Raw genomic sequence first — 11439 nt, forward strand, 5'->3', positions numbered from 1 at the left:
GTTTTATTTGAGTTTGGCACCAACCACTCATATATCCTCCCTTTCTCTAGCAAAACCCTGGCAAGCATGAGGTACACCCACATAAAAACAGGTTGGTAAAGGAGAAAGTAAAATCAAATACTATATAATACAGACTATAAAGGGCTATATGAGAATAGAGAAGGGGGAGATTAGTGGTGGTCAGTTATCTCTGCTTTTATTTCCCCCGGGTTGGGTATAAAAGTGCTATCCTTAGACTAAAGGTTAGAAAGGGCTTCACAGAAGAGAAGAATTTATGATCATAGAGATGAATTGTTATGAAAGAATTTAAAAGTGTTTCCTATGCACAAGTCATTATGCTAAAAGATGGGGATACAAAAAGAAAAGCCCCTGCCCTCCTGGACTTTGTCATTAATTTTTTTGTATTCAAACAGGACCAAAATGACATTGGGGTATTATGGGTACTATGAGCCACTATGGGTGATCAGTCCAATACAATCTCAGAAGATTCAAGCATAGGTTGGGTATAAATAGTCCATATGAACATTTGGAATGGAGATATGACTAAAGCTGTGGATCTCACATTTCCTTTTAGCTACTGCAATTCTGCTTTACCCATAGAGCACAGCACCTTTTTTGAGGTGGGCATGTGCTGTTGAGTGCTACTATGCCACTGACTTCCTTATCTCATAATCAACTCTAAAGTTCTTCAGAGAGACCTAGAAAGTGTCCTTGTACCACTTCTTTTGACCTCAGTGTGAACATTTGTCTTGCATAAGTTCTCTGTAAAATTGTCTTTTAGGTAAATGTATGTTTGGCTTTTGGCCTACATGACTGGCCCACTGGAACTGTACTCTCTGTAGTAGAGTTTGAATGCTTGGCAGTCCAGCTTGAGAGAGAACCTCAGTGTCTGGTACCTTGTCTCTCCAGATAATCTTCAGAATCTTCCTGAGACAATTCAAATGGAAGTGGTCCAGTTTCCTGGCATAGTGCTGACAGACTATCCACGTTTCACAGGCATGTGACAATGAAGTCAGAGCAATAGTTTGGTCAACCTTCAGTTTAGTATTCAACCTAAAACCTCTTCTCTTCCAAACTTTTTTGGAGCCTCCAAAATACTGAGTTAGCTCTGGCAGTGCATGTGTCAACCTCATCATCGATGTGGACATCCCTGGAAAGTATTTTGCCAAGGTAAGTGAACTTATCCATAGCATTCAAAATTTCTCCATTTTATGTAACTGATGGTTCTGCATATGAATGGTGTGGTGCTGGCTGGTGGAGAACCTCTATCTTCTTCAAAATTAGCACAAGCAGCAGAGAATCAATCCATATTCTGTTGCATCTCAACCTCTGAAGGCTGCACTGGGTGCAGAATCATCTGGGAACAAAGATCACTGATTCTTCCTCCACTTTAGTTTTGCATTCTAATGGGGAGAAGAAATAACACACAAAAGGAATGGAGATGTCAGGGTTAGACTGGTCAATAACATTGGCATATCCTATCCAGGAATAATGGCAGAATTTATCAAAGTTCGTGGTTCCAAAACTGGGGTAGAAGGAGAGAAAATGGAGTATCTCAGAGGAGGCAAGGTTATGAGAAGATAATAGAGAGTTGAGAATTGGTTGGTTGGTTGGTTGGTTGGTTGGTCAGTTGCTTGTCCTTCCTCTTCAAAGAGGACCAAAATAACATCACCATTGTAAAGTGAAATTTCAGTGTGTCCAACTGTGGCTGATCAGACCAATACAAGCTTGGAATGCTCTACCACAGGTTGGGCACAGATAGTCCGTGTGAATATTTGGGGTAGATATCCCAAATTTTCACATCCTGTATTTACTTTGTGCTGTCTCAATTCTGCTTTGCTCAGAGAGCACAGCACCTTTTCTTATGTGGGCATGCCATGCTGAGTGGTCCTGTGCCAGTGTCTTCCATGTTGCACCATCAAATTCAAAGTTATTGAGAATGATACAAGAAGAAAAGATACAAGGAGAGTTGAGAATAAAGTAAAACAGAAGAAGAGTGGCCTCAGGGTAGAATTTTTCTCTAGAGTGGTCAGGAAACTGAAGGTGGTATAGGAAAGGTGACTGGAGGTCATCTACTCAATTAGTATCAAACTCAAAAAGGTGGTCACTTAACTATACGTATGGATCTCTACAGTGCATACTGACTTAGAAAACCACATTTTAACATTATCTGTTTGAATTATATTTTTATTTATTTTCTTGGATATTTTCCAATTTTATTTTAATCTAGTTTGAGTCCCACTTGGGAGTGTTGTGGATCCATGGTTCCCTCAGGCTGCATGTTTGACAATTTTGATCAAGTCCCATTTTCATTTTACAGATGGGAAACTAAGGCTCCGGGAGCTAGGTGGCACAGTGGACAGGGCCCCAGGCCTGGACTCCAGAAGGTGAATCTTCTTGAGTTCACATCTGGTCTCAGATACTTATTAGCTGCAGGACCCTGGGAAAGACATTTAACTGTTTGCCTCAATTTCCTCATCTATAAAATGAGCTGGAGAAGGAAGCAGCAAACCACTCTAGAATCTTTGCCAAGAAAGCCACAAGAAGAGTTGCAAAGAGTTGAACACAACTAAAAAACAATATACCAAAAGTGAGGCTCAGATCACACAACTGATAAATGGCAGAGCTGATGAATTTGAATCTGGGTCCTATAACTTCAAATCCACTGATTTTTTTTTTTTTACCATATTTCGTGAACTGAGCCTTGAAGGATGGAAAGATTTGGATCCATTTAAGTGAGGCATGGGAAGGGGAAACATTTCAGGCATGGGAAATGGCATTAACAAAGGCTCAAAAACAGCTATAGGTTTGAGATTTTCAAAGGCTGGTGAGTAAACAGTCTGGCTAGCTTAGAAGGTACATGTTGAAGAGCAAAGGGGCACAAGAGTAGGTATGATCTAAAATCAAACTTAGACATCATTCTTGCCCCCTGGAAATTCACAGTATAATGAGATCACTCAAGATAAAGGGAGGGATTTTTCACAAGTGCAACAACTCCCAGCATTATTTAGCATCTTAACATTTGCAAAGTGTTCATACACACATATATGTATATTTTATTTATATATGTATGTGTACGTCCATATATACACATACATACATACATTAACTCATTTGGTCCATTTAACACAGTGAGGTAGGTACAGAGAAGTCCAGCATCTCTCACTAACATAAGTGTCAAGAATCAGGGCTTCTAACACACTTACTTTAAGCTACCCTATTGTAACTATCATTTTGAATCTAAGGAAAAAACAGATGTATCACTGAGATTAATGGAAACTTTTTTCCCCTGTGATTACATTGGTATTGGGAAATCTGGCACCTGCTCTGAAGCTAATGATCTTATTGAACTGGTTTGGAGTAGTAAGAGGTTAAGTCACTTGTCCACACAGCCAGTATGAGAAAAAGATGAAATTTGAACCTCATTTACCTAGACATAATATATTAATGTTAAAAACAAAGGATTCAGGGATGATATATATCAGTATGGAGGCAGCTAGGTGGCTCAACGTATAAAGCAGTAGACCTAGAGTCAGGAAGACCTGAGTTCAAATACAGACTCAGACACTTTCTAGCTGTGTGACCCTGGACAAGTCACTAAACCTCTATTTGCCCCAATACACTGGAGAAGGGAATGACAAACCAATTAGTATCTTTGCCAAGAAAACCTCATGGATGGTATTGATGCGACAGGGGCATGAAGAGTGATACTTGACAACAAGTGTACCAGCATGCAACAAACTCTAACTCTCTGGGAGTGTTTGTTTGTTTTGGGGGTTACTGCTGTTTTTTGTCCAGGGTGTGAAAGCAGTAGTGGAAAATATGTGAAAAGAAATTACATTTATGGAAGAAAGATAAGAAAAGAGTGGAGCAAAAGGTACAAAAAGAACTTGGAGCAAGAAGTATAAAACCTTACCCATGAAAATAAGAGGTGATGTTGTGGAGGAGATGGCTGGAAGTCATCTAGTCTAATTGTCTCATTTTGTAGATAAACAACTGAGGCCCAGAGCACACAGCTAGTGTCAGAGCCAAAGGTTTTGAACCTTGTCTTCCAACTCCAAATCTTTCCACTGTATGTCTTGATTTGAGCCTCAAAGTATAGAAGGATCTGAGTAAATGAATGTGAGCCAGTTGGGGGTGAGGGTGACACAGAACACATAAAGTCCATTCAGGAGTTGCTGAGCTCTTCTATGTCTCCCTTTCATTTACATATCCAAATTGGATGAAATTCAAGTGTTAGAAAAGTCCACTGATGACTTGAGAAGGCATTTCTCTTCTATTACATCCAATATGGATTTTTATCAAACCTGATTCCCCTTTTACTACATAGATGGCCAGTTCATCCAACTCCTTTTGTATGGAAACTCAATGTCATGCTGAGGTTCCATGTGGAGATGAAAATTAGGGGATAAATATACAAGTTTAATAAAATTCTGTCATTTTGACAGTCTCTGCTGCTTTCCTGTTATATTTTAATCCATTTTCATGCTTTCTACATTAAGAACTTCTGACAAAGTTTTACCAGAATGATAACATCTTTATATAATGACCTTCTGGTATGTCTGTGATTCTAAACACAAATTTATTTACTTTTATCACTTTGGACTAAAGAGGAAGAAAATGAACCATTATGAAAAAGGGCTTTTTCTCCCTTTTAATTCTCCTCAGGAAGCAGCAGTTCCTTCCCTTTTATCTTTTCATTCTGAACTACAGGTGCATCCCCATTATCTGTTCTATGGATGCCTTTGAGGTTAATATTTCAGCTCAGTCATTCCTTCAGTTGAGAAAGATGAATTAAATTAGGCCTGGCAGGAAGAGAGAATTAAATAGATATGTAAAATAATGCCAACTTCCTCCATTTTTTTCTTTCCATAAGGATGCATTCATGTGCTGTTTTTATACCCAGGCCTTTTTTGTAACCCTAATATAATCTATTAGGCTTCTCAAATTATTTTCTTTAACTGATAAATAGAAATTCAGTTCTATTCAAATTATGATATTCAAACAATGAGTGTTTTTCTTCCTTTTTTCTTTTCTAAAAAAGGAAGTACAGGAGGACAGCAAAGGTTTTCTTTTTGTGCTGGGTCTAGTTCATTACTGTGACTCTGGGCTGGGTGACTCACAGGAGCAATTACCTGTGGCCCAGTGATTCGATTAGCTACATTCATAATTTCATTCCTGTGGGATCTCAGTGCAAAGCTCAAAGGTAGGAAGAGGAGAATGGGTCTTGGTATAGAAGTGCCTGTGATTGACTTATGAGTGTAGAGGGATTATAGTGGATAGAGCACTTAACTAGGATTTCAAGTAACCTATCCCAATTCTTGCCCAAAATCTTGCAGCAAGTTAATGACAGTTATTTAATTTCTATGGGCCTCAGTTTCCAAATCCATGAAATTAAGTTGATAATACTTATTCTCCTTTGTGGAGGTCATGAGGCTCAGACAAGAAAAGGAGGAAAGGCCACAGAAACTTTCCATATTCCAGGGGGAGAGGGAAATAAAGTTTCACTCCTAATATTAATAGATCTGCTTAATTGAGGAAGCCCTACAGTGTTCTAGGGTTTGATGCAGTTGGTACAATATCATTTGCAAATAAGAGCACATAGATATCTTACTATATATAGGGAATACCCCTTTCATTTGAACTCTCTGTAGGATGTCCTTCACGATCCTGCTAAACAGTACTGGGGAGTAGATATCTCCTTTATGCCTAATTTCATATTGACAATAAGAGGATCATTGAACAAAGCTGTCACTGTGGTTGTACCTATTAAGGAATTTTATGTGAACTCAGCATGTGCATGGGAGACAGTTTTTGGAGAAGAGACTTTAATACTATATTTTGCTCCAACGGGTAAAATGATTTTAGTAATTAACAAGCAATAATGCAGTAGGCTCCTGTAGTGTCTATGCCTTTCAATTATATGACTTCGAAAATGTAATCATTTGTTGAAAATCACCTGTGAAAGGTTGTTTCATATTCCCTTCTCACAATTTCATTAAAAATATCATAAATATATACCTAGACTATTCTGACAAAAATTATCTAGATAAGAAGTGTCATGTGGAGTTCTTCGCATTGACTAGGTTTTTTAAAAAAATAATATTATCTGTGATCTTGAAATTTATCCCTGTTTAAAATGTTATTAGAATCAATTCCTAAGTACCTTTAAAATCATTTCTTGCACAAATTCATTTTGTTTGTACTTAGTCAAGTTTGGCCAGTCTTCCTGACTTCATCTTCTTAAGTAATATATCAATGTCTTTAGGAGACATAGAAATTTGGTTGAGTCCAAATATGGTACTTTGGTTTTCATTGACAATGAGAACTGGTCACTATAAAAAATGCTGATATATCTGATCTATTTTGTCCCTCCTTCTTTTCCCAAGTTTCATTTATAAATGCTTTTTGGATTATCTAATTATTAGTTGGGTTTCATGTCAAGCTTTTTATAAGTTCTTTTTTAGTTTATTTTGAGATTTTTAAGAACTATTTTGTGAGGTAACAATGTCTATAATCTTTTAATTGGATCTTGTGCTTGGGTGCCATGTCTCTCCTATGCTAAGGAGATTAAGTACTTGCAGTTTCTGGGCTCTTTTGTCCTCCTTATCATGATGAGTATTTAACATTGTTTCAGAGTTATTGTCGGGGTCAATGTCTCTACTTTTATCTGTTTCTCATCAACAACCTGTTTAAATTGCTTAGGCTGGAACTGTTATGAGTTGCACTCCATAAGAGTACTATAGGCCTTATTGAGGTTCAGAGGTAACCCTGGGCTCTTTGAGTTATGACAGTGGAGGATAAGCTCTTATACGTTCTACAAAGCTGGAGAAGCCTTTCGTACCACTCTAGAAGCATAACAGTATTGGCTTTCTAAGGACCAGCCTGGCTAAATATGGAGCTACTCAATAGAATTCTTTGGTCATGGTGAGCCATGAAGCAAATTAAAATCTAAAATGGTCTTCTATAATGTTTGACTCTCACCTGTTCCTATAGCAACAGTGGAATAATGGATGAACAGGTGTTGTTAAGATTTACAGTTTTTTAAGGATGCACAAACATTAATTAATTGTTGATACTATAAATATAAAATCTTTCTCCAATAACAACAAGTTGATGCATTAATAGAGGAATTAAACCATATTCACCACTAGGGAAACCATATTCACCTATAGGGGAAAGAAATAAGGGGGAAAGGGACCTTAGTAGCGGCTGGTCTTCTGACTAGGGTGGGTTGAAGGGGAAAGACAAAAGGGCAGGGATGCCTTTCCATAAAGGTAATTAAACTCATATGTCAACAGCTGCTGCAGAGAATGAAGAATTAGAGAAATTCTCTGTGGTTGATTTATTTTGCTAGACTATAGATACAGATGAGATAGAAATAGGGATGATATAGATATACAAAGGAGGACTTTTATTCAGAGGAATGGGGTAGGTTAGTGGGCAGTGAGAGATGTAAAAACAGAAAAAGAGAATAAGTAAAATATTTTTAATGTGTGGGAAAAATTATGAAAGGAAGTACAGAAGGAAGTACAACCACATGGAACACTTTCATTGCCTTGCTAAATTTAACATATATACTTCTTTTAAATTGAACTATATTACAAAAACTCACAGTTTCTTATGTAATCTTTCTTGTCCTCTCTATATTGAAATGTTTGGGTTTATTGATCATTATCAAGTGAGTAATAAAATGAAAAACATTTAAAAGGTAAACAAGAAAAAACGAAAAATTTGACAACTGTCTGCAGAGCAAGTCAACATATACCATGATGACTTTGATACAAAAGTAAGAACATGAGAAAATGGTACAAAAAAAGATTGGGAAATATGGTCTAGAGTTAAAAAATGGAAAAATTTCTAAGTGATCTGAAAACCTCACACTCTTTTATCATGAATAGTTACTTCAAGAAGAAAGACAGAAAGTATTAGGATGAGATCTAAACATCATCCAAAAAGAAATTAGTGATACCTTCAAAGATAGAAAGTAACTGATTACCATTGTGGTGATCACATTCAAAACAAGCTTTGAAGTATCAGCCAATTAGAACCAAAGTCAAAGTCAACATCAATTTAGAAGAAAAGATAACGTTGAGAAAATGATGGAAGAAATGACAACACATCTATTAATCAACAAGATCCATAATTACTTAAAAAGAGATTAGCCGAGCAAAGCATATAAGAAAACACACACACAAATGAGTAGAGGATGCATATTCTCCAGATTATGACATATAGCCCATTGAATTCATTATTCAGTATATATCCATAATAGACCCTGTAGGTAGATAATGAGTTGGGTCCAGAATTGAGTAGAAGGAGGAGACTGGGATGGATTGCCTTTGAGAAACTGCATAGAGTTTTCAATGATCCCATACTGCTCAATTAAAGCATAGGCTCAAAGAAAAGCCCATTTTCATTTACCAATGTTCTCCCATTGATATTATGTGGCTGTGAATAATGGAATGCCAATATCTCAATGAAATAAAAATTGGGCTGACCGAAAGGTTAATGAAAAGACACATGGTGAATATGTAAGCTATTGCAAACAATCAGGAACTCTGATAAGTGTATTTTCATCTTATTTTGCCCAGAAACAGGCCACCACTCTGCTTTCTAGTCATCTCCAAACCAAAAAAAGGGGGGAGCTGGTTGGAAAAGAAGTAGAAAATGATGTCCCCTATGTATGTTTCTTCCCTTGTTAGAATATAAGCTCCTTGAAATTTATGACTAAATAAGAGAGAGAGAATAGTATGAAATACAAAATGGATAACTTTGATTACATCAAATTGAAAAGGTTTTGCACAAAGAAAGTCAATGCAACCAAGATTAGGAGGGAAGCAGAAAACTGAGAAAGAATTTTTACAACTCCATGATAAAGGCCTCATTTCTAAAATATATAGAGAACTGAGTAAAATTTACAAGAATTTACAAGAATACAAGTCATTCCCCAATTGATAAATGGTCAAAGGATATTTTCGCAAGAAAAAAATTAAAGCTATCTATAGTCATATGAAAAAATCTTCTAAATCACTATTGATTAGAGAGATCAAATCAAAACACTCTGAGATACTACATCACACCTATCAGATTGGCTAATACGACAAAACAGGGAGATCATAAATGTTGAAGAAGATGTTAGACAGCTGGAAAACTAATTCATTGTTGGTGGAGCTGTGAGCTGATCCAACCATTCTGGAGAGTAATTTGGATCTTTGCCCAAAGGGTTATAAAAAGGTGCATACTTTTTCACCCAGCAATACCACTTCTAGGGCTGTATCCCAAAGAGATCATAAAAATGGGAAAAGGTTCCATGTGTACAAAAATATTTATAGCAGCTCTTTTTGTGGTGGCCAAGAACTGGAAATTGAGGGAATTCCCATCAATTGGGGAATGGCTGAACAAGCTGTGGTATATGAATGTGATAGAGTACTATTGTACTATAAGGAAAAACTGAACAGGCTTACTTCAGAAAAACCTGGAAAGACTTTTATGAATTGATGCTGAGTGAAATGAGCAGAACCAGGAGAACATTATACGCAGTAGTAAACAAAGTAAGCAAGGACTATTTTTGATATACTTAGCCCTTCACAGCAATGTAAGGACCTAAAACGTTTCCAAAGGACTCGAGGCAAAATGCCATCCACATTCAGAGAAAGCATTATGGAATCAGAGCTTAGAATGAAGCAGACTATTTTCTCTTGTGTTATGTTTTGTTTTTTCCTTTTGGTTTCTCCCATTTGTTTGAATTCTTCTATGCAACATGACTAATGTGAAAATTATTTAATAAGAATGTATGTGTAGAACCCATATAGGATTGCATGCCATCTCAGGGAAGGAGAGGTGAGGGAGGTGGAGAAAATTTAAAACTTATGGAAGTGATTGTTGAAAACTGAAAACAAATTAATTAAATTTAAAAAAAAGAATATAAGCTCCTTGAGGGCAATAACTACTTGTTTGTATTTGCATCCCCATCTTGAAGTACAGAGCCTGTTATATGGTAAACACTTAATAAATATTTTTCTATTCATTTATTCAACAATAGATTGCATGTGAGAAGGAACTCTGTATAAGAGCACTATTTTATATAAAGTCTATATTAATATAATTATTAATTACTATTATCATTATTACTATTACATCTAGGTAGACTCAAGGTAATATTTAGTCATTGGTCTATATACACACAGAAGTATGTATATAAACACATATGTACATGCATATATATATGTATATATATATACACATCACCTGACTTCTTTTGTAATACCATGCACTTTATACATTCAAAAATATTATTCTGTGAATGGATCCATAGTATATTCACCAGATGGCCAAAGGGATCTCTGACACAAAAGAATTTTCAGAATCCTCCTGAGTTTGTGGCAGGGTGCAGGGACCAAGTAGACTACAGTTTGAGAAACTCTGGTGAGTTTTGAGAAAACCATATTCTTCCTCAGAATAGGCATATGCTGGTCAGAGAGGAGCCAAAAATCTCAGGAACTATAGAATTAGATGACTTGTACCAATATCAGAAAAGGAGGAAATTGTGCATCTGATTACTGTAGAAACTGTTACTTTAGGTGGCTGAGGTCTCACTTACTGCAACTTTATCCCAATAGAATGACCTGAGGATAAATTGTTTGGAATAGAATTCTTCCCTTTATTTTTAACTTGACAGTATGACCAATGGGAATTTTCATGGTTGTTTCTAGATGACTTCTTTGGTATGTGTGTTAGCGAAGTAAGTCTATCTCAGGAAGAAGTTAAAAAGTAAAAATAATTGAGGGGAGGGGAAGCACCTGACCTATTCAATGTTAATTTTTTTTTCATTATTTTAATTAGATTTTTCCCCCTGTTGGCAGGTAGAAGGACATTGCCTGCAGGAGTCTTTTTGTTGTCTTTAAAAAAAAGAAAAGAACTCCTTTATTCAATCAGTCTAATAGTCTAATAATTAAAGAGTGCTTTTTCTAGCTAAGAGAACTCATTACGGCTGCATTTGTGCTGATTGATCCATGCTCATGAGGCTATTTTCAAATCTAAAAAGCATTTCAGAAACCACTTAAAAGATTTTCAAAATAAGGAAGGGGTGAACAATCATTGATCAATCTCTAATGCACACAGCAGCCTTGAAAGCAGCAGCTCCATCCCCAGCTCTCAAAATGAAGACACAAACACCACGTTAACTACAATTGCCTTTGGAACCCATTGTCCATAAGGCTGTGGAGGGGACTGTAGAAACTGTCACCTTCTGTAGAAGATTTATCTTCTGGAGGGAATTAAAACTATAGGGAAAGTTACTAGATTACAGCATTTGACTTCCTGTCCTTTGTTACTGTGAATCTCCCCAAAACTACCTGATTGGATAATTTGATTCCTCTATGAGTCTTTATTCTTTCTTTCCATATCTTCCAGATTTCCAGTCCTTCCACTTTTCAG

Source organism: Notamacropus eugenii, chromosome 1 (genome assembly GCF_028372415.1).
Source record: "Notamacropus eugenii isolate mMacEug1 chromosome 1, mMacEug1.pri_v2, whole genome shotgun sequence".
Taxonomy (NCBI): Eukaryota; Metazoa; Chordata; class Mammalia; order Diprotodontia; family Macropodidae; genus Notamacropus; species Notamacropus eugenii.